Here is a 25,463-nt window from a genome sequence, read left to right on the forward strand (position 1 = left end):
CACAAAGACATTATTAAAAACAAAATAAACCCCAAATATCTGTTCCACAGCTTAAAGGCGGTGCTTCTCAAAATTTATTGTGCTTTGGTATCGATGCTGCCCGATAAAAGACCAGGTTCCTCAATTTCTCCTCTGATATTGCTCATTATAGTTTTTGAGGGTGAGGTCCCAAGAATCTTTCTTGCTAATAAGCTTCCCTAAGTGAGCTGGACACAGGCATTTCCTGAACCCCACTTTGACAGACGCCGCATTAGATGATGCCTACCAGTTGTTAGTTCAAGCCCCAGCTCGAGAGTTCTCTCGAAGCAGCACTCTAGCCCCTTTACTGTCTAATGCGAAAGCCACCAGCCGCGTGTGTCCACTTGAACACGAAAAATGTCGCTAGTCCAAACTGAGATGTGCTCTAAGTGTAAAACTTAGATTTCAGAACTGGATTTCAGGAACAGTATATATAGTAAAGACAAGAGAAGACATCTCATTGAAAATTTCTATCTTGGAGCGCCTGGGTGGCTCAGTCGGTTGAAAGTCTGACTTTGGCTCAGTTCATGATCTCGCAATTCACGAGTCTGAGCTCCGTGTGGGGCTCTGTGCTGACTGCTTGGAGCCCGGAGCCTGCTTCAGATTCTGTCTCTCCCTCTCTCTCTCTCTGCCCCACCCCTGCTTGTGTGCTATCTCTCTCTCTCTGTCTCTTTCAAGAATAAGCGTTTAAAAAAGAAAAATTTTATATTGATTATATGTTGAAAAGATGTGCTTAATAAAATATATTCTTTTCTTGATTTCAAGTTTTTATTTAAATTAGAGTCATTTAGCATATATGGTAAAATTGGTTTCCAGTGCAGAATTTAGTGATTCATCACTTACATTTAATACCCAGTGCTCATGACAGGTCCCTCCTTAATGCCCATCACCCCTTTAGCCCATCAATAAAATCTATTCTTAAAGTTAACTTTACCTGTACCTTTTTACTTTTTTTGATGTAACTACCAGAAGGTTTGAAGTTATATATGCGACTCACATTGTATTTTTAGAGCCACGCTGGACACAGGAGTTCCAGATCACAGAACAAATCGTAGAAACTTTCCAGAAAAGGAGGAAGTATTTCCAGTTTTCTTCTCCTTCATTTTCTCTACACCCTTACAAAGAAATGGAAGCAACTGAAGCTGGTCTAGCTTGTATAGCAGAGGTTAAAAGCAGGTAGCATTGCACCCCAAACCCAAGTGAAACCCATCTAGGTATCCTGGTTCACCCGGCAAATGTTGGCCCACCCCATGTTTTCCAAAAAATATAATGTCACTGACATAAAAATAGTTTAATATGTATTTTTATTTTTGTACGTATTATAAAATCTGAAGATCCAGAAACACTGAGCTCACCATCCCAAATGAAAACAATCCTGCTGGCCCCATACAGGACCTGTTTCATGGGGAGCAGGGCTCATGCTTTTCCATTTGCCTGACATTCCTTATTTCCTCCCGACACTGAAACCAGAGGGTCATTGCCATTTTCATTTTCCTTGTGTTGTTGTTTTTCTCATAGGAAATGTTTATCTTTCCTCTTTATTTTATCCATATTTCTATTGAAAGTGGGAACGTAAAAGTTAGACCACATCTGCCACAAATAATGAGGAAAACACGTAGCCCACTTTACAGATTTACATTACCGGCTCAGTTTCACGTAGGCATTTGAGTTTGTAACCCTTGCTCAAGAATCATCCTAAAACAAGAGCTCAATGCCTGCCTGCCCTTTCTTTAACTTTTGGCTTATCATTGTGATTTCTCAGCCCCTTCTGGAGCAGCCCTTGTGCTACAGGGATCGCTGATCTGCCTTCTTCAGACCAGAGAATGTCCCGATGCCATCTATGTTTCTCTCTCAGTGACAGCTGAGTATTCACTGGTAGGAATTCTGTAAGGTCTTACCCTTAAAGAGACTCCTCTCCAGCCTGGGGCTGGCCAGTTTGGGTCTTAGTGGTGCGAAGATGGCAAGATTCTGGATGTGTCACAGAGCTACCGATCTCCGCAGCAGTGACCGCGCTTCCTTGGTTCCATCAACTGCAAGATTATCTCAGGATAAATCAACCCAGGTGCCGTTGTCATAATTTCTATTCTGCTTTTCAGATTTTACTGGGGCTCGATTTCTAAGATCTTCATCATTTAACAGGCAAGAGAAGGCAAAGAACAAGATAAGTAACTCTTATCAAGATTGGGGTCTGAGGGCTTCATCTAACCCTGATGGCTGTGTCTTCCACCCACCTTGCCCTTAGAATAATTCTTCATAACTCAGAACTGGGGAGACAAAAAGATTCAAAATAGCAGAACTGAAGTAGATGAAGTACTAGTTTACGTAATTAGAGAAAGCCTCTTATTTCCTATCTAATGATTTTTGACGATGTATTAGCCAGAGCAGGTAATACTAGCTACTGTAGCAAACAACCTTGGGACATTGGCATAATACAAGTTTGTTTCTTGCCAGTATCCCAGTTAACTGCAGGTTGGAGTAAGGGCTCTGTTCCACACAGTCTTTTGGGAATCCAGGTTTTTTCCATGATGTGGTTCCACCGTCTTCTAGGAACTTGGAGTCTTCCACTGGCTCCTGTGAATCTGACTGGCAGACAAGACAAGGAGACCAAGTATAGAAGTTTACGTGAGTGGTTTTAGCACCGGCAGGAAAACACTTTCCTTAAATTTCCATTGGCCAGAACTCAGTCATAAGGACCCATCGAACTGCAAGAGAAACAAAGATACGAAGTTTAGCTGTGTAGCCAGTGAGAAAAGAAAATGGGTTTTGTGCACCCATGTCAGCATTTTTACCTGATCAGGGTTTAGAAGGGAATGGAATGTGTAGAAAGAAACACAGAGATAACTGAGAAGACAAGGAAACAGCCAGGATCAGATCATTCTGGCTAGGTGTTGGGTCCTCCACAGCCTTGCTTCCTTCATTCTAACCTTGGATGCATAGGGCTGACAAATTGTTTTTCATACCTCTACAGGCAGCCAAATGGATTACTCTGCTTTTCCCAAATAAATTTAATAAAGAACACAAGGACCTTTCTGTTACCAGAGTCCAGTGTTCAGTTCCAGCCCAGTGCGACCTGTGACTTAACACATCTGTTCTAGTGATTAATATTGTTTAGGATACAGAGAAATATTTCTCCAAATCTCTTGCCCTGCCTCCTTCAATCAAAAGACAATGGCACTCATCATAATGCTGTGAAGTTTTGTGGCTTATTCTGCTGACAACAAAGATGGACCTTGCTTTAAACTATGAGGAGGGTTTGGTCCGTACAAACATTTAGGTTAGAGTAAAAAAAAAAAACTGTCAATTTTTCCCTTTTAGTATCTTTGAAATAGATTCTCACATCATGAAGTATTCTTTTTCTTTTTTTTTTTTTAAATTTTTTTTTAATGTTTATTTATTTTTGGGACAGAGAGAGACAGAGCATGAACGGGAGAGGGGCAGAGAGAGAGGGAGACACAGAATCAGAAGCAGGCTCCAGGCTCTGAGCCATCAGCCCAGAGCCCGACGCGGGGCTCGAACTCACGGGCCGTGAGATCCTGACCTGAGCTGAAGTTGGACGCTCAACCGACTGAGCCACCCAGGCGCCCCGAAGTATTCTTTTTCAATAGTGTAGAGCACTATCTTCCTCTCACGTCCCGATTTGTGGTTTCAGAGGTACCCACGGCTGTGTGTATGTGATGGCTAAGCAACAGTTTGCAATGTTAAGTAACTCATATTCCTTTTAATTTTCATATATGTAAGCCTAAATATATCATTCATGAGACATGATACCAATTCTTTACCTGGGTAACTGGATGGACACCAAATGCTAGAATTGTAAATATTCCTAGTTTTGTAAGAATAGTTAATATTTTAATGTATTTGTGAGATATGATTCACATACCACATGATTCACTCATTTTATGTGTATAGTTCAGTGGTTTTAGGATATTCACAGAATTGTGCATTTGTTACCTCAATCTTATAACATTTGCATCACCCCAAAAGAAACCCTGCTTCCCTTACCTGTCGTGCCCCATCTCCTCATCCCTGCCCCTGAGCCCTTGGCAACTACAAATCTGCTTTCTGTCTTTACGGATTTGCCGGTTTTTGACATTTCCTGTAGATGGAATCAACCTCGTGGGGCCTTTTGTGACTTGGTTTCTTTCGCTTAGTATAATGGTTTCAAGGTTCATCCATGTTGTAGCACGTATCGGTACTTCACTGCTTTTTGCTGCCTAATCATATTCTGTTGTACGGATACACCACATCTTGTGTATCCGTTCATCAGTTGGTAGATATTTAGATTGTTCCTACTATTTTTTTTAGCTATTATGAATAACGCTGCTATGAGCATTCATGTTGATGGTTTTTTCTGGATGTACGTTTTTATTTTTCTTGAGTACATACCTAGGAATAAAATTGTTAGCAAGATTTAATTAAATTTGTGAACACTTTTAAAGTTTCGGCTCTATTTAAATACATTGACTTAAAATTTTGATATTCATTAATTGCAATTTGAATTCATCTTTTATTCTTAATAGATAATTTAAAATATCTTGAAAAAGTAAAATTTTGGAATTGTGAAGAATAAGTGTATACTTTTTATTTTAATTTGCTTTTTAATAAAAATACATTTAAATTGTTGGCTTAGAATCCAATATTCCTTTTTTTAATCCTTTAGGCTATTATTGTTAGTACTATAAGTTATATGTAAATCTCGATTATTATCAACCTAGTGATTTTGATGGAAAAAAGGCAAGAAAAAGAAATCATGTAAAATAAATGTATAACTGTTTGTGAATCATATATGTATCTTATTACTCACCCCAAATTGTGAGCCTATCAACAGCACACAGAAGCATGAGCAAAATATTTAAATCTTGTCATTTAAAATTCAACCATATAAAAACCATAGATGTCTATGCATCTTTCCATTTTGTTGTCATTTTTCTATGTTTTTATGAAAGTATATTTGTCAAGGTAGGAGGATAGAACATATGTTATTTTGTGGTATGTTAGCTTGACTTTTAACTTTTCAATATTTAGATATATGATATGAGGATCTCTATTTCTACTCTGAACACAGCCCCTGTAGGGTTTAGGGGCAGACCTAGTACAGGGTAGTTAAATGAAGATCAGTCAACACTTGTTGATTGATTGGTCTAGAACTGGAACAAGGGCAAGATTTCTTCTTAATGTTGTTTAACAATTTTTAATTTTCTTATACCCCGTGCTTTAGTCTCAGTGAGAGACATTTGGACTTGATTACCTTGACTAGGATGAACAGATATAGCTGGCTGGTTATGGGACCACACGTAAAGTCTAATTCACACTAACAAAGGCATGTAACTAAATTCTCCACACCAAACTTCTCTACTTACGGTATCATTGCCAACTCGATGGAATTCTGCCTGCCAATCTAAGAAGTAAATTGCTTATTTGAGCATTACTAATTATTTTACATTCCATATTCATGAACGTGGGAAGCCCTGGGCCTTGTTGACCCAAAAGAATGTCAAAATCGGCTTTCTACTTTTTATAAATTGCAATCAGAAACTCTGTATTATCATTAGATAGATAACAAAGACATACTGAGTGAATATTTTGTGTTGGGTGCTATCTGGTCCCTATGCAAGGAATTGGGAAGTAGAGAATACAATAGAGTAAGATGCAGTATAGCAAACATTGGACATTTGGGAGGAGTGTGTCATTCTTTCTATTTGGGAGAAGTTTGTCAAACCACTCAGAGGCATGTAGCCATATGCATTTATAATCATCCTCACCATTCTGTGGTTTAGCTTGGGCATCTCTGTCTTGACTATGGGACTGAGTCATCTGGGGTGGCTCTGCTCCACAGATGATCAATCTGGGTTCAGGCTGATGGGCAGCCACCGCTCGTTGCATGTTCTTCTCGTGACAATAGCAGTGGCACAGAAGGAAGACCCATTATGCAGACTTATGTCAAGTCTTTGCTCGTGTCACTCCTGTTGATATCCCATTGGCCAAAGCAAATTGTATGGTCAAGCCTGTGATGAGAAAGAAAGAAAAGTGAATATTTTTGGCACTGTCCAAACTATTACAACCCCTCTAAAGTGGGTCTTGGTGGATTCAGAGCTCTCCACCTCCCACTTCAGATGCTAAAAGAGGTAAGACCTCTCTTTTTCTGGCTTCTGCCTTGGCTTGGCCACTAGACAATCCAGAGGGGATGGCTCTGGAACACTCCTTCTCAAAGAAGGAGCAGTGAGAGAGATCACTCCCTCAGCAATGGTGCTATCAAATGAGGGACAGTCATGTCATCAGTAGCTTTCTTGCCAGATTTTTCCTGGGGCAATGACCTTGGCTATGTTCTCCTTTGCCTAGCCTTCCTTTGGTCTTTCTGGTTTTCTGAGCCTGGTTCTATAGTCTTCAAGATGATTTCTGATATTGACCCAGTTAATTGCTTTCTCCTAGATAGCTAGAGATAGTTTTGATTGCTTGCTACCAAGAAAGCTAACTGGTACTCATAGACCCAATATTTTCCCTTGAAAAATATTATGTAGTCTGAGGAAGCAACATTCTCAAAGAAGACTCTTGAACACAACCTTGAATGTATCATATGATATTCCAGGAAACAAGGGTATGAAATTTAGGGGCTACATCTCATTCTTGCTGTGAGACTTTGTGTATGATTTAACTTCTCAGAGCATTGGTTTTCTCATCTGTGAGTAGGAACAGTACTATCTACCTCACCAGATCTTTGCAATGGCATGTGTAAATCTCCTAGTACAGTATTAGCATGCAGTAGATATTTAGAACTAGTAATTACTACTTTTACTGTGAAAAGGTATTATTCAGAATAGGGGAAGCTTCCTGAAGGAAGGAAGCTTTAAGTAAAGTCTTAAAGAAAATAGGAGTCATAGACTGATGAAGGAAAAGAGAGGAGTATTTCAGAAAAAGATATCTGTAATAAAGTACAGGGGCAAGATTGACAAGTTAAATGTGAGAGATATGGAGAAGACTGGCATAGCTACTTATATGGGGTACATCTCCATGACAAGGAGAGGAAACTTATAGAGCAGGAGAAGATCTGATGCTTAATATAGGCCTCCCCTCATAGACAAGATTTAAATGTGATAATTTGGTAATAGGGAGGCCTCACAGATTTTCAGTCCGTTGGAGAATACCTGTATAGAAGAACAAATGACATATATTTTAAAAATATTGGGGGGGTTATGTGTGGGATGGTTCATGGTGGAAATAGAGTCTAGTTAGAAACTAGTTGATGTAAATCTAGTATAGCATGATGAAAATCTGGGCTGGGGTGATGGCTGTGGAGGTAGAATCATTGGGAAGCCCATCTGACAAATACAGGTTGCTCAGTGACTCTTTAGATGCAAGGATAGGGAGAGGCATAAGGTCACTGCTGCATTTGGAAAGGGACTGAATTTATACGGTCAGAATAAATAATTGCTTCTAGGGTTGCCTGGGTGGCTTAGTTGGTTGAGTGTCCGACTTCAGCTCAGGTCATGATCTCGAAGTCCATGAGCTCAGGCCTCACATCGGGCCCTGTGCTGACAGCTCAGAGCCTGGAGCCTGCTTCGGATTCTGTGTCTCCCTCTCTCTGCTCTTCCGCTGCTCATGCTCTGTCTCTCTCTCTCTCTCTCCCTCAAAAAATAAATAAACATTAAAAAAATTTTAAAAAGATAATTGCTTCTTTTTATTGATCTATAATTCACGTATTGCATTAGAGTGCTCTCCAGAGAAACAGAACCAATAGAATTGATTAATTTATTGATTATGAGGAATTGGCTCAGGTGGATATGGAGGACGAGAAGTTCTACCATCTGTCATCTGCCAGCTGGAGACTCAGAAAAGCTGATGGTATAATTCCAGCCTGAGTCCAAAGGTTTAAGTACCAGGGGAGGCGATAGTATATTTCCCATCAACTGATGTTCCAGCAGAAGCAGGCAGGCAGGAAAAGAATGAATTTTCCACTTTTTCTTCTCTACAGGCTCTCAGAGAGAATTGGATGATGCTGACCCACAATGGGGAGGCCTATCTACTTGACTGAGTTCACCGATTCACATGCTAATCTCATCTGGAAACATCTTCACACACCCAGAAATAAGGTTTAATCTGGTTCCCCATGGCTCCAGTCAAGTTGATATAAAAGTTAACTGTCACACATACATTTTGCGGTACAATTAGAGTATACAATTCAGTTGTTTCAGTAGATTCACAAAGTTGTGAAACAATCCCCCTTATTTAATTCCAGAACATTTTTCATCAAGCCAAAAAGAAACCCAATGCCTGTTAGTAGTCACTCCCTTACCCCTGCCCCTGTAGATCCTGGCAACTACTAATCTACTTTCTATCTGTAGATTTGCCTATTCTGGCATTTCATATAAATGGAATCATGCAATGTGTGGCCTTTTGTGTCTGGCTTCTTTCACTCAACATAATGTTTTCAAGGTTTATCTGTGTTGTAGCATGTGTCAACACATGCTGGGTTCATTCCTTTTTAGGTTAAATAATATTTCATCATATCGGTATACCAATTTTATCCATTCATCAGTTAATTTGGGTTGTTCCCATTTTTTTTTGGCAATTAGGAATAATGCTGCTGTAAAGTTTTGTGTGTAAGGTTTTTGTATATGTACAAGTTTTATTCATATGGTTTTAATTCTCTTGGGTGTATACCTGCAAGTGAATTGCTGGGCCATATGCTGACTATGTTTAACTACCTGAGTTGTCAGACCGTTCTCCATAGCAGCTACACCATTTTACATTTCTACCAGCAATGGATAAAGGTTCCAGTTCATCCACATTCTTTTTTTTTTTTTTTTTAACGTTTATTTATTTTGAGACAGAGAGAGACAGAGCATGAACAGGGGAGGGGCAGAGAGAGGGAGACACAGAATCGGAAGCAGGCTCCAGGCTCTGAGCAATCAGCCCAGAGCCCGACGCGGGGCTCGAACTCACAGACAGTGAGATCATGACCTGACCCGAAGTTGGATGCTCAACTGACTGAGCCACCCAGGCGCCCCCAGTTCATCCACATTCTTATCACACTTGCTTTTTGTTTGTTCCTTTTTGTCTTTATAACCAAAGTGGGTGTGAAGTAGCATCTTGTTGTGGTCTGAGTTGCATATCCTCAGTAAATTAATGTTGTTGAGCATCTTTCTATGTGTTTATTGTCCATTTGTATGTTTTCTTTACAGAAATGTCTGTTCAAATCCTTTGCATAGTAATGAGATTTTTGCCATATCTTATGACCTAATCTAAGAACATCTCCACAAAGTGCCATATTTTATAGCTCCTTCAGGTATAATCTGCACTATCAGAAAATTCTGAGGTTTCCAAAGTTTTTGAGGAATGAGGGTGATGCCTCTTTCATTTTATTTGGTCTGCAGGTATGATCAAGAATTTAAGCTGCACTAGGGAGCTATTTTTCCACTCGTTCCCTCTTTCTCATTTTTTGTTCACATTCCTTGAAGATAATTGATATTAACACTTTGGATTTATTTTTTTAATCTTCTTTCATCTGATACCAAGGACAAATGAAATGAAATTCTTTTCAAAAGTTAATTAATTTAACTTTATTTGAACTGTCTCTCAAATGGAGCTTAGTACTTCTAAATTAGTGGTAGAGAAGTAAACTACACAAGGACTTTTTTTAAGTAGCTATAAAACAAAAGAGTTGGACTAAATTATCTCAAATTTTTCTTTCACCTTTTAATATTCTGGATTCTGACATGGTTGGTTTTTAACTGAGATGGGATGTGAACCCAGGAATTCTAACTTAAGCCCCCTTCCCTGGTCAAGATGTCATTTTTCTCTGATGAAGTAACATTTGCAAAGTAAGTCTTAACTGGTCCCTTGGAGGCTGAAAACTCTGGAAACATAAAAAATAGGTCATAGAAGGAAAGGTTCAGAAACTAATGTATGTACTTAAGAGAGTGGTCATAGTAATTATCTGGTGGGTGAACTGTGCTTCTAGATAAAAGTCATGGGTAAAAAATGCAAAACAGATGGTGGTTAGGCAGTGGGGTGAAATTATTCCTTGGAAACCAATGAAATTTGGACTGAGACATTTTGAGAAGTCCAAAATGTTAACGGAAACCTTGACAGTAGATTAAAAAATATGTGGAAAATATTATCCATTTGCAATCTGCTTCCATCTAGCTATTAAGATGGGATCAAATAAACCTGAAAATAGAATCAGGAGGAAATGGAAGCTAGTCTGGTGCTACAAGTTGGAGGTAAAATGGGTTTCAGAGCCACGGAAAAGTTTGTGTGCGCTAAATGCTGGGTTTCCTCTGTTCTCAGCATATTTCCAGTCTTCTCCTGGAACTATTTGAGAGAGGAAGGCTAAAGAGAAAAAAGAATTTGAATTTGAATTGGTTGGGTATGTTTTGTGCTTAGCACTTTTCTGGGATCCTCCTTAGGTTATTTGAGCCCTGGACTAGAGGAGCTTAAAATCTTATTCCTACACAGAACACTTTAGCTAGGGGTTTAAGGCAGTGTATGACTGAATGTTGAAACATTTATTATATGAGTTACGAATTCTATGCTATAAAAAGAGTGCCATGATTGATCCAGGTCAGAGAAATTGGGCTCAGGAAGGGCATCTAAGGTACAGTGGCCTGGACTATGGACTTGAACAATGAGTGGAATTCAGTCAAGAGAAGTAGAAGGAAGAGGGCATTTTATTGGAAGGACCTGTAATGACTGAAGATTCGGTATTGGGGATAAGCATGGTGTGTTCTGGGAGTAGAAAGCGGTCTTGTTTGATTAGGGTGGAATATCTTATTAGAAGTCAGAAAGCTATAGAGCTAACTACAGCAAATGGGCCTTGAATGTGAGATATGAAAGCTCTTGTTACTAGAGACTGAAAGAACAGAGAACTCTTTGCTGGATGCCACCCTAAAAAGACAAAGGCTGTATAAGAAGAAAAAATGTTATATACAAAGAATCAGCATTAGGATTATTTTTTAAATGGAGTTGCAAACCTTGACTTGATCTAATTCCTTGGTAGAGTCATACTATCAGATAGAATCATACAGCAGAATGTAAAAATTGAAACAAAACCTAAAATCATCTAATTATTTCTTCTCATTATATGTAAGAGAACTCGGGATTCTGAGGAAATAAGTAACTTGCTCAAGGTCATATAGTTGGGAAGAAGTCCTCTCTCTCTGACCCTGGTCTCTCTACCACAAAAAACACGTTGTTTAAGCTTCAATCCTGATTTGCTGAGATCTTGATCTTGCAGCTCACGTTCAAACTAGCCAGAAATTTGTTCCACTTCTTTCTAGTATCTTTGTGGGTAAAAGATCATTGTATATAAAATAGCTTAGGGCTATGTCCCTCAAGGTGTGGTTTGTGAATCAATTGCATTAGAATATTCCTAAATTTCACCTCAGAATTATTGCTAAAACGTTTGTGATTAGAGCCTCAGAATTTTAATCAGGAATCTGGGTGATTTTATACACTAAGATTTGAGAATCATTGCCCTAAAGCAAAACAAAATTCATCCAAACTGTTTTATTTTGTTTTTGAGCCTCAAGTGGATTATGCGCAAAAACAACTTAAATAATTATTACTTTGTTATTTGAATGGATTGAAGAGCTAGAGATTTTGCATTTTAGTGTTCATACATAATATTCATCTATTCAATTCTTGGAACCCTATGGGGGGAAAACATAAAAATGTGAATTATTTTGTAGTCACATAGCTGCAAGCTGAAAGAAGACTTGTATCTGATATTTGTATGTGCAAGTGTGCATTATATATATTGTGTATATAATTTTGTAAAAATATATATATTTACATATATATTTACATTATAACATAGAGCATACCCAATGAAGAAACTGAATTGTAAATCCATTATCTGTGTTTGTTGCCCAAAGTCCCTGATCCAGATGATTTTTACAGATTAGAGTTATCAACATTTCAGGAAATAGATCATCTTTGGCTTATATGTGTTGTTTCAGAAGGAAAAAAAATATTGTCACCGTAATCTTATGGGTCTAACATAATTATGGTTCAAAAATTAGATAAGAACAGTACAGGAAAAGAAAAAATCGGGATCATTTCGCTTAGAAAATAGATGCAAAAATCTTAAATCAAATATCAACCAAATTGAATCAAATCCCCAAACTATATTATTATCAAGAAGTGTTTATTCCAAGAATGAAAGAATAACTTAACATCAGAAATTCACCTCATTAAAGGACTACAGAAGAAAAATCATTGATTATCTCAATATATGTGGAGAAAGCATCTTATATAGTTATAAGGATAACTTCAGATCACAGTGACCAATCCTGGTCAGAGAAATCAGGCTGGATTATAACGTTATATATAGCATATATGTTCATCAGAGTTATTTATAATAAAACCTGTTAGTAAATGAGGAATAAAAGGAAACACTCTTAATTTGATAAAGTCTACATGCCTAAAACCTATAGTAAACATTATATTAACAGAAAAACTCTAGATTTATCCTAGTTAATATCAGGTAAAAGATATATTTATCATCGCTACCGATAACATAATGCTAGATGTCCTGACCAATTATATAAGACCAGAAAAAAAGGAAGTTCTAGAAAAGTAGTGCTAAAACTATAATGTTTTGCTGATGATTGTTGCCACTGAAAATGCAATAGAATTAAATCAACGAATCATTAGAAGCATCAAGAGTTCAATAAAGTTGATGGATACAAAATTATCTAATAAAATCTATAGTGTTCTCTATCAGCAAAACAAACCAGAAAATATCACAAAAATAAAATACCATTCACAACAGTTATAAGAGCTGGCAAACTATGGCCCATGAGACATACTCATGGCTTACTGTCTATTTGTTGTGAGGATTTATTGGAACACAGCCATGTCGATCTGTTTACATATTGCCTATGGCTGATTCAACTGCAGAGTTTAATGGTTGCAAGAGAGAGAGAGTATGGCCCATGAATCCTAAAATGTTTATTATCATATCCTTTACATAAAAAATTTGCCAACTTATATAAGATATTCAAAAGTAAACATAAGGTATCCATAATACCTTATGAAGGAGCTTGTTAAATGCCATTTAAAAAAGCATTTGAGAGGCACCTGGGTGGCTCAGTCAGCCTAGTGTCCAACTTTTGATTTTGGCTCAGGTCATGATCCCAGTGTTGTGGGATCAAACCCAGCCTCCCTGCTTAGCGTGGAGCCTGCTTGAGATTCTCTCTCTCTCTGCCCTTCTCCCCCACTCATGCATTCTCTCTCTCTCCCTCTCAAAAAAAAAAAAAAGCATTTGAATAAAAGAGATATCATGTGTAGGATGGGATGATTTATCATAGCAGTCCATTCTCCCCTAATCTAATTCTCCCCATCTAAAAAATCTATAAATTCAACGCAATTCTTATCAAATTATTGTCTGGATTTTGAGGAACTTGACAAATTCACTTTAGAAATTATGATAAAGGAGGAGAGTGCCTGGGTGGCACAGTTGGTTAAGCGTCCAACTCCTGATCTCAGCTCAGGTCATGATCTGATGGCTCCTGAGATCGATTCCTGCATCAGGTTCTGCACTGACAGCATGGAGCCTGCTTAAGATTCTCTCTCTGTCTCTCTGTCTCTCTGTCTCTCCCCCCCACTCTGGTGCACACACACCAGATAGAATAATAAATAAATACAATAGAATAAATAAATAGAAAGTATGATAAAGGAATAAATGAGTATAAATACCCAAGTAAAACAAAGAAACAAAGAAGGGAGATGCATGTTAGCAGATATTATTAAGACACAGTAAAAGCCATAGTATCAAAAATAGTATGTAATAGATGCAGACACAGAAAGACCAGTGGGATGTACTAGACGGCTCAGAAACATACACATGCATGTACTTATATATGTGTGTGTGTGTGTATGTGTATAAACTTGTAATTACGGCACCAAAAGCAATAGGAAAAGGAAATGTTGTTCAGAATATGGCCTTGGGGGGTGTCTAGGTGGTTTAATCCGTTAAGTGTCTGACTCTTGGTTTTGGCTCAGGTCATGATCTCACAGTTGTGAGATGGAGCCCCATGTTGGACTCTGTGTTGGAGCCCTTCTGTATTGGGCTCAATGTGGAGCCTGTTTGGGATTCTCTCTGGCCCTTTACCTCTGCCCCTCCCCCCGCTCAAAATAAACATTAAATAAAGGATATGGTATTGGAACAACTAGTTTAGTATATGTGGAAAAATGAAGTTGGATTTCTACCTTATACCATATATAAAGGTGAATTTCAGATGGATTTAAAGTATAAATGTAAAAGGTAAAACTGAAAACCTAGTGCTGAAAATTGTGAGAAAATAGCTTTATGATCGTTGCATAGAGAAAATTCTCTTGAAACAGACCCCAAAGGCACAAACTACAGAGTAAAAATTTGATGGGTTTGATTACATCAAATAGCATATTTTTGTTCTATTAAAGATGCCATTTAAAAATTTAACGGATACATATTAGACCAGAAAAAGTTATTTGCAACATCAAAACAACAAGGAATACATATCTAAATTTACAAATAACTCTTGTTAGTCAAGCAAGCAAGTAAACCAATCAAATGGATAAATGAACAAAGAAGACAGGATAAATAGGAAGTTCATAGAAGGGGAGGCCCTCAAAGAAAGAATAACTGATATGTGAAGAGATGCTCACATTAGCTTAGTGATCAGAGAATTTGGAATAATATAAAAATACCACTTCACAACAGCAGTCATGGCAAAGTTAAAAATGTGGATAATAGCAAGTGCTGGTGAGAATGTAGGAACAGAGTGCCCTGCTGTGTAAATAAAATGGTACTTGGGACAGCAACCTGGGGGGGATCCGTGTATATCCATATATATCCTACAATCTGGTGCTTCCAATCTAGTCGTTATCTCGAAGTCTTCTTGCGAAGTCCATAAAAAAACAGGTGCAGGGATGTCCATAGATGAATCATTTGCCCTGGGGAGAAGTTGGAGGTAACCTATGGGTCCTTCGGTAGGAGAATGTACAGATCAAATGTGGATGTTCTGGAGCTTGTTGCAAAAAGGGCAAGGAAAAACTCAAAATGCACACAGAAACGTGTGTTGATATCTAAACACAGTGTTGAGCAAGAAATATTTGGAACAGAATATGATTTATAACATAATACCAGTTTTATAAATTAAAAATACATATACATGGGAAAAACATTAAATTTTTATAAGAATAAATACATATATAAAGACATATATCAGATAAATCTGACTGGGTCCTTGTAGGGTGAGGAAAATAAAAGTATGGAAATGCAGGAGGGGGAGAGGGAAAAAATAATAAAGTAAAATTTGATAAAGAGCCTGTCACCAACTGATGGTGCCAATATTCTGTGAACTGAAGAGTGGAATAAACTTATCTTTACACCTCCTGTTTTTTAAAACAAAAAAGCATAATGAACTTTCAGTCAAATTTTAAAATAATGAAACCAGCAATGTTCATAAAATGCATATCTGTTATTTAAAATTCATCGTGTTTTGTATCTACTTACAGAATGTCTCTTCTCTTGTGGATATTTCCCAGCTCAGCCAGAAAGCTGTGTTTATGGGCATTTTGGAGGAATTGAAGGTTGAGAGGGTTTTGCTCTGCTGTTGCTCAGAATGTAATATCAGACTAGGCTATCTGTGCAGCTATCAGCAACATTAGTCCTCCGGTGAATCAGAATTCTACAGGATGTGGATTAGCATTTAAATGTAATAGGATGATACCGAATACTGCTGTAGAGGAGATGCTGAAGCTATTTATTCCCTTAGTAACCGGCTCAGACTTGTATCCTACCAACTGAGAATTTCTTCTTGTTCCTAATGATTGCAGTGTAGTGCCAGGCACACAGTAGTATTTTTTTAATTGTTGAAAGAATACTAGTTGGATGAATAAGTAAAAACACAACAAAACAAATTAGCCCCCTGTTTTAAGACAAACAAGACTTAAAAATACGTACTCACAAAATTCCACCACTAAAACATGCAAGAATTGCAAACCTTGGAAAACCTGAAAAAGTATTTAATGAATAAACCTTTCCTTTCTTAGATAAAGAAAACTAAACTATATAATAATAGTAATAATAATAATACTAGAATATTAATTGTAATTATATTAATTATAAATATAATTAATAATTATAGTAATATTATTATTATTATTTGGTAGAAGTCTTCTTGCCTTATGGGGTCCATCTGTCCCCTTGTCCAGTGACTGGTAAGACACCTGATGATGGCTTGACCCTAAATGCAAAGACTGAAATCATTAGGCTGAGTGAGTGAGCTCTGCTAATTCAAAGACAAAATGACTAGGGAATAGGGGAAGCATCATGAGCAGACAAGGGTAGGAAGAGTTCTGTGAAAGTTCTGGAATAATTGGGGAGCTGGCCTGGGCATTGGACCTCAGCTAGGAGAAGGCATCTGCTCCCTCCCAGAAGAGAAAGTCAAATGGAACTTAGGCCAATGGAACTAGCACTTTCCAGCCAATCTATGAGCTAAGTAAGTGCTTTTTAAGCTGTTATCTCCTTTAATCCTTACAACCGTATGAAGTAGCTAAGGCAGGAGTTTCTGTCTTCATCTCAGATGTAAGGCTCAGAGATCTAAAGAATCTTGCTAAGTAAGGTCAGGTCAATGAGAGTAAAATATGAACCCACATTTTTTTGTTTTTTTGCAATCTAAAACATTGGCTATTTGCATAACACCACAGTCTCCTCTTTAGCTTATGCCGAGAGTAAAGGCAGACTAAAGAGAAAATATCCAGAGAAAGACTGGGGTTAAAATGGGCTGGCCTCAGGTGTTGGGAGCCTGAAAATATTCCGATGTGATGATGCCCTCAGTAATACTTGTTTCCTAAATTAGATTAACACTGACATTGTGTCTATGTACCCAGAGCTGTCCACCTGTGCATAATATTTAACATTTGCAAATCACCAAAATCTTTTATAGTGTCTATTATGTGTAAAATATCTAGAAGCTACTGGGCCAGGGGTGGGGCAAGGATTCAAAGAAACATTCCTCACTCTCAAGAAGTCTGGAAAGTAACTAGAGAGACGGCAGAGGTAAAAAGTGGACAATACGACCCCTAAGGGTGAAGCAGACCAGGGTTTTTGGAATACAGATGCAAGGGTGATGGCTGCAGAATGGTTTAGTAAGGGGAGATTTTAAGGAGACAGATTTCAAAAAGGACATATAAATGAGAAAAGCTTGGATCAGTGGTCCTCCAAGTATGGTCAGAAAATTCTTGGAACGTCTTAGAGATCCTTTCAAGAAGTCTGCATGGTCAAAACTATTTTTATAATGATGCAAGGCTTTGCCTTTTTTCACTCTGTTGACCTTTGTATTGATAGTGGAAAAAACTGGGTGAAACTGCAAGGGTACTAAACCGTACGGGCGGCCACGGGGGCATATGAGTTTTCTTCACTGTTAAACACTCGCAGTTTAACCAAATTGCCAATTTCAGCTTAAGAATGTTCTTGATGAAACAAGAAAATGATTTGATTAACTCTCAGCTCTAGAGCACAAATCTTTTTAATATGCTGTGTGATAAAGTGGGAAGTATACCAAAAACACTTCTGCTGTGTATTGAAGGATGATCATCTGGGAGAAAAGCACTTGTGTGATTGAGCTGTAACCTGAAATAGAAATAGCTGCTTTTCCTTCACAGAACATTTTTTTTTTCTTGAAAAAATGACAAACAGACAAACTATGGCTGTTCGGGCCTAGATATTTGGCAGACATTTTCTTGAAAATGAAGGAAGTGAGCGTGTCACTTCAAGGAAAACAACTGGCAATGTCTGTTGCCAAAAGTAAAATGAGAGATTTCAAGTCAAAATGAGAATTTTGGCAAACCATCTCTGCTACCATAAGCTTGACAGCTTCCCAATACTTGAAGAGTTTTCTGATGAGATAGGTGATGATATTAATGAATGTAATATATATATATATACACACATCATATATGTAATATATTATATGTAAATAAAATAATGAAATGGGCCAAAATGTGGCAGATTTGCCTAACTCAGTCAGTATTTTCCAAGTGACTAATGCCTGATGGTACCAAACTATGAATGGGTTCATTCAACGTGTAAGATAGACCAAGGGATTTTAATGTAACAGAGTATGAAAAGTTTCACGGTATGATTTTAGTCTTCCTGTAACCATCTTTAGAAAAAAAACCACTGCTTGGAGAATTTTGTTATAGCATCAAAAAAAAAAAAAAAAGAATAGTTATAATTATCTGAGAAATATCAAAATGTGCTTTCCTATTCCAACTACATTTTTGCATGAAGTAGAATTTTCTTCATATACTTCAACCAAAACAATATATAGCAACAGATTGAATGAAAAAGCAGATATGAGAATCCTGTGTCCTCTATTAAGCCATACGTCAGAGATATTTGCAAAAATGCTATTCTTCTCAGTACTTTTTTTTTTGTTTTTGAAAATAGAGTGACTTTTCATTAAAAAAAAATCGGTTAGGTTAACATGAAATGAGGTTATTATCTACTATTTTAACTGAGTTTGCAAATAAGTCTTTAAAATGGTTTTCTGGGTATCAGTTTCTAATACAATACATATCAATTGATATAAATTAAATAAAAAAGAACTCTTTGGGTTCACCGATCATTTTAACAAGTGTATGGGAGTCCTGAAACCAAACACTTTGAGAACCACAGGCTTATATGTGTGTGTATGTGTATTTCATGTTGTCTTCTCTTTTTTTTTTAAGTCAAGTTTAATGAGATACAACTTACATACAGTAAAATGCACCCAGTTTTTTGCATACAGTTATGAGTCTTCACAAATGCAGCAGAGTCATGTGTCAACCGCCACATTCGAGTTGTAGAACATTTCCATCATCTCGGAAAGTTCCCTTGTGCCCCCTTGTACTCAATCTCTTCCAACACTCCAGCCCCTGGCAGTCACTAAATTGTTTTTTGTTTCTATAGTTGTATCTTTCTCAGAATGTCTTATTTTTTTTTTCTTTTCAAATTTTTATTTGAATTCTAGTTAGCTAATATACAGTGCAATATTGGTTTCAGGAGTAGGATTCAGTGATTCATCACTTACATAAAATACCCAGTGCTCATCACAAGTGCCCTCCTTAATACCCATCACTCATCCAGCCCATCTCCCACCCCCTTCCCCTCCAGCCACCCTTAGTTTGTTCTCTAGAATGTCTTATGAATGGATCCATACATTATGTGATCTTTTGAGTCAGGTTTCTTTCGCTTGACATAATGCATTTGAAATTCCTTTACATTGTGGATTTTGCGGGTTGTTCCTTTTTATTGCTGAGTAGTTCATCGTATGGACATACCACAATTTATCCATTCACCAGTTAAGAATATTAGGGTTATTTCCATCTTTGGGAAATTAGGAATAAATATTCAGATGTAATTTTTTTTGTGAGTATAAGTTTTCATTTCTTTTGGGTGAATACCTAGGAGTTCAAATTCATAAGATAGTTTAGATATTTGAATATGCTATGGGGAATATTCAAAGAGAGAAAACATAGACAAGCTACCCTGCATTTTTGCCTCAATTTATTCCTTTTTGTGAACACTTCACAGCTAAAATATCATCTCTACCTTATTCTTCTCTTTAAGGACCCACTATCTATTAAGTAAACATGTAGGGGATGCCCCAGCTACATTTCTGCTGTGCTCATACACGCAGGATTCTACCTGGTACTTCTTGGATCTGGCAAATAGACCAGCTTAACTGTTGCAAATGACTTGTGGGGTGGAGGAGTGGGAGATGATTCTGCAAAGATACTTGGGGTCTAGCTTGTAGAGGGCCCTGAGTGCTAAACTAAGGAAACAACTTTTTCTAGCAATGGGTGAAACTTAAAGAGCCTCAGGAGAGAATATATCTCTTACTCCTATAAAACAAGCTGTTTTCCAAAGACAGATTAGGATCATAGACCTTATGGAAATGACTGGGTGATGGGTAAGAAATCTGCTCTTGAAGGACATATCAGGCACATGTTATGTCCCTCCTCTGTGGACCTCAGACAAATGCTTGCTTCTCCTCAGCTGTTACCTCCAGCCAACAGACAACACCTGGATCTAAGTTGTCATTGCTGCTTAGAATTGAACAGTCCCTTGCCCAGGAATCAAAAAGAATGCTTGGAAGAATTAGCACAAGTTTGTTTTTATTTTTTTTAATGAAATTAACTTTTTAAAATACAAAAGCAATTCATAGTTATTATAGAATTTTTGGAAATTTAGAGCTAAAAAATTCTTTATCCAAATAAGTCACTGTTCACATTTGGGTTGTTTTCATCAGATCTTTTCTATTCTTATTTCTGTGTAATGGAGATCACATGCTGTGTCATTTTGTACCTCATTTTTTCACTATATTCTACCATAATCATCTTCTCTTTATAAAACTCTTTATAAATTATATTTTAATGACTGTGCGATATGTCATCATATAGCTATAACATAATTTAGTCATTTATTACTGAGAGGTTGCTTTGTGTCCATTTATTGCCAGTATAAGTAAAGGTTTGCTAAACATCTTCTTTTATAAACTTAAAAAAAAATTTTTTTTTAACATTTATTTTTGAGAGACAGAGACAGAGACAGAGCGTGAACAGGGGAGGAGCAGAGAGAGAGAGGGAGACACAGATCTGAAACAGGCTCCAGGCTCTGAGCTGTCAGCACAGAGCCCGATGCGGGGCTTGAACCCACAAACTGTGAGATCATGACCTGAGCTGAAGTCGGACGCTCAACCGACTGAGCCACCCAGGCACCCCATAAACATTTTTATTAAATAAAATTTTTCTTTCTTTATATTCCCAATAACAAAATCACATGAACATTTAAAAAATTTTTTTTAATGTTTATTTATTTTTGAGAGACAGAGAGAGACAGAGCATGAACAGGGGAGGGCAGAGAGAGGGAGACACAGAATCTGAAGCAGACTCCAGGCTCCGAGCTGTCAGCACAGAGCCTGATGCGAGGCTCAAACTCACAAACCATGAGATCATGACCTGAAGTTGGACGCTTAATGGACTGAGTCCCCCAGGAGCCCCTGAACACTTTTGAAGCTTAAAAAAATTATAAAGAGAAACATCTTGAATAACCGTAGGAAGAGTGTATTTAATTTTCTCTCTTTCTTCCCCCTGCATTCCGGCAACATTGGACACTTAACATCCGCTGATTCCTTACTAGGCATGGCCAGGAAAATTCTGAAAGAAATGTCGCTGGAGGTTTAGATTTCTAGTATCCAATTTGGTTACATAAACATCGGTTGCTTATTGCACTCATGTTATGCATCATGATAGCAACTGGCTTCTGATGAGGAGCAGGCCTTCCTGAAGCTGTCAGAGAAGGTCTGACTGCACCCTTACACCAACCTCTAATGGTCGCTATATTGTTGACCTCACTTTACAGACGAGGAAATAGAAGAGCAGAGAGATGAATTGACTCGTCCAAGGCCATGTAGCTGATGAGAGGCAGGGCTGGGATTTGAACCTATGTAGTTCACAGCCCCTCCTTACTTTTTACAATGACATCGTTCTTCCCTCAAGAGCACTTGTGGTTAGGAAGTAAAGGTCCACAACATCTTGCATTTTTATCTCTTCCCTGCCCATGTTTATGTTCTCAGAGCAGTTCTATGCAGGAAGAAGGTACAACTGGCTCCAGGATTTAAGCTGCTTGTCGTGGGAGGTCAGCACCCACCACACCATCGGGGTCCTTCTACAATAAAGCAAATCACAAGTCCTGGTCGCTAGAATGTTTTGCTGCTACTATTTATCTGCAATGCTTTGAGACATACTTCCATTTTTTAAAAACACATACGCATACAGCAACAAAATTGGAAGTCCAGACCAGAGAGTCAAGAAAACCTGAATTCTTAAAAAAAAAAATCCAGACTGGACTAGACTACCATTTCCCAAATGATATTTTACATAAAAGAGGGTAAAAGAAAGAAAACTGGGCTGTGGGTCAGCCCAGTTTAGGACATACTGCTTTCCTTAGCTTCCTTTTAGAGACTAAGCACATTAAGGAATTCAAGGCCCTGAGAAGTCTTGCAGTGAAGCGACCTGTTTAAATTTCGTTGATCCAGAACTTCCAAGAGTTTTTTTCCCAGGACCCTTTTTTTCAGGTGACCCCTATTTGCATCTCACACACATGCGACGAAATGGCGCAGTTGACTTGCGCTCATTGGACAGTAATCCTCACTTTGCTTCTGCAGCACCATTACTTGGTACTTCTAAGTGGCTGAGGAGCCTGGTCAGGCTCGGGTGGCTGTGTTTTTTTCTCCTTTATCATGTCTCACCAATGGGAGAAGACAGAGCAGTGAAACATGACAGTTCCCACCAAACAGGCTAATTCTCACCTTCGGATTCATTTCCCTTACACTTGTGAAGGCTCTGGAGGAGAAAGGGAAAAGCAGAGGAAGGCCCCTGCTCCACATTTCGTGTGACGCCTGGTTCAAGCGTGTCGCCGTTACTGGGAACACCTGCTGCTGGTTCTGCAGCCCAGCATCTCAGCCAACTGGCCCAGCTGGTCCTCCCTCCCAGCGCATGAGCCATTTCAGAGAAGTGTGATGAAGTTTTGACTCAGCCCCAGAACTGCCTCCTACCCTCCTCCCAGCCGCCTTTGGCTATTGTTTGGATGGAGGTGGTGATTGAATTAACAAAGCTGTTAAAAGCAGAAATGGAACACATGGAAAAGGACTCAAAGCCCTAAACGGCGGCTTTATTTGCTCTCTGCTCTCCGGTCTGCAGCAAAAGTGTCAGCCGCACTTTAGCGGTACCTGGTGATTACGGTATTAGGGGAGCTTTGCTCATGGATGCCTGTCACTCACTGCTGCTTAAAAGAGGTCTCAACCAGGGAGCCATCCGAGTGGCTGGGGACTACGTGCAGCCCTGTAATTATGATGCTAATTCCCAAAAGGTCAGAACTCCTTAATCAAACATTAATCAAACCGTTTTGTAAATGATAATGATTTTATCCGGGGTGGGAGGTAAAACAGTCAGGGACAGAGCCCTGAGTACCCTTGAACCAAAGTGGATTTTGAGGATAAGTGTTGGTGGAAGCAAATAGCTTTACTCAGGAAGATAAAAGTCAGTAGAGGGTTTTTTGTTTGTTTTTTAAGTTCAAAATAACACCATTTTCTGTGACTGTCTTATTACCTTGAACATCCATGTTAGAGGACCAGGGATGATAGTCCAAATGTGCAGGCACTTCTCCCTCCTTACCCTCTCTAAGCACATTCCTTTGTAATAATGGTTAAATTTGCAGAGCTCCCTTCAGTTTATGAAACACTTCCATTTGCACTGTCTTGCCTGCTCTTAGCAACTTCCAAAGACAGGTTAATCCATTACAGAGATGAAAAAGCTGAGACTCAGGGAGAGATTCAGTTGCTTTCCATTAGCTGGTCAGTAGCAGAGGGAAGACTCAAACTTAAGTTTATCCAAAATGCAAGGTACTTTGCACATACAATAGCTTCTACTAGAGTAGATCTCGGATTCTTGCATTTCTGAGCCTCTTATTCAATAATCAAGATCTCTCTCTCTAACCAAGTCCTGCCCTAGCCCTGCCCCAAATAAGCACTCAGGAGCTGACTTTTAATGGCTAGGGTTCCTAATTTGCAAACCTCCCAGTTACAAATAAATACGTAAGCTATACAAATAAACAAAAAAACCCTGCACCCTCTCCAATTTCTGAGTCTTTAAAAATACACTTAAAAGACACACACAGGGTTCTTTTTCACATTGAAAAGTATGCATATTTGGAGATTGGTTGCATGAAAAAGCATAACCTTATTCACTAGCTCACTTAGGTCTCATTATACTGTTTTTTTAAAGGCTTTGAGCCGTCTTTAACCCATATATTTTTTTAAAGCACTGCTGATCAGCTGAGATCAAGCTAATGGTAGATTTCCAGAAGCTCTCATTATACAACTGGTCTTGGTCAGTGGGCACTTGTGGGCAAAGTGGTTTTCTTTGTGGTCCTGCATTGTATGCTCCCGTCTGTAAGCTCCAGGCAGAACACGTTGGCAAACAGCCTCCTTTTCCAATTCTCATTTTCTCTCCTTCCCGGGGTGTGAGCTCCCCAAAGTGTGATTAATCCATCTATTGATCGCCTCCTGCCATAGAGGGTGAGATATGGCTAGCAATTGGTGCCAGGCCGCGTATGTGACCAGACTGCTAAGGCAGGGTGAGAACAGACCAGTGCTGGCTGGGGCTTTCCAACCCCGCGGTCAGAAGGGGCAACAATAGCTGTGCTTCCCACAAGTCTTGTGAAATCATCTTTGTCATCAAAATGCAGCTGATTCCTCTTCAAATGAATTATCATGTATATTCCCTGCTATCATAATTGGTTTCACAAAGGTCTAATAAAAGTTTATAGGTAAGAGGAAAGAAGAAGATGGAGGGGGGCGGGGGGCGGGGGGAGTAACAAGGTAGAAGCCCCCTAGAAATACAGCCAAACAAGAATGTGCTGCTTTGATTGAAACATTGCAGGCAGATAGAATGGATGACCAAAAGCATGCCAACCAAAGGGATTAGAAGAAGGCATTTACCTAATATTTGGAGGTACTACAGTGGGGGAGGAGGTAAGGTGAAGATAAGCCAAAGGGATAGGCAAAGCTCTAGAGAGAAAAAAAAAAAAAACCTACCTGGAAATAAACAGAGTAAAATGAAAAATACAGGCACTTCTCAAGGCTAGTTTTGGCTGGCAAAATGAGGTAAGAAAATTTGGCCAAATAGGAATCAGAAAACCTTTTTTATTTTTCCCCTCCCCCTCCTCTCCTGCTCAAGAGAAAGTCAAGTATGCCTATCCTTGGCCACAGAAGCCATATTTTTTTTTTTCATTCTGCTTCTTATGTTTAGAAGAACACTTTATCCACAAAACCACACCACTCTTCATTTTGGCAACTCCTATCATAAGCAGAAAGTCACCTGGAATTATACAGCAACTTCCATTTCCTGTGGAATTGATTTCCAATGCACCCAAGCAGGAAATACAACAACAAAAACAAAAACAAAAAAAAACAATTGAAAAATTGATCAGTGGTTTAAAACCTGGTGGCCCTTCTGCATTAGAGAGAGGGGCAGTGTAAATTATAAGACAGCTAGACCCCCTCATAATAACTCTGTGTCTCTATCTCATGTTAGCTTTCCTGCTTGTCTGTTCCAAAGGAACATCTGCAGACATCTGGGAGAAACAGGAAGACCTGACCAAGGACAAAAGAAATGCCCACGGTGTAAAAACTGTCAAAGTAAAAAAAAAAAAAAAAAAAAAAAAAAATCAGTTGGATATAAAAATTTTAGTAAAATCAAGTTAGTTCTCATGTAGCATTTCTATGTAAGTTACATACAAAGAATCTAATATATGTTAAGCACCTACCTAAATGTCAGTTTCTTGTTCGGGGCTGGGTGTTCACAGTGAACAATGCAACAGATCTCGTCCTCCAAGAATTTGTAGTTTACCA

The 25,463-nt window shown here is 38.4% G+C and overlaps 1 long non-coding RNA gene across 1 annotated transcript; it reads right to left on the reverse strand.

Annotated features, from left to right (window-relative positions):
- Window positions 1-2,529: 2,529 nt before the first annotated feature.
- LOC122228172 lies at window positions 2,530-25,463 on the reverse strand. Its single transcript, XR_006206458.1, has 3 exons — window positions 25,379-25,463; window positions 5,781-6,023; window positions 2,530-2,720 (listed from the first exon to the last, which is right to left on the reverse strand). It is a non-coding gene; the product is annotated as an uncharacterized LOC122228172 (long non-coding RNA).

This window comes from Panthera leo, chromosome C1, assembly GCF_018350215.1.
Source record: "Panthera leo isolate Ple1 chromosome C1, P.leo_Ple1_pat1.1, whole genome shotgun sequence".
NCBI lineage: Eukaryota > Metazoa > Chordata > Mammalia > Carnivora > Felidae > Panthera > Panthera leo.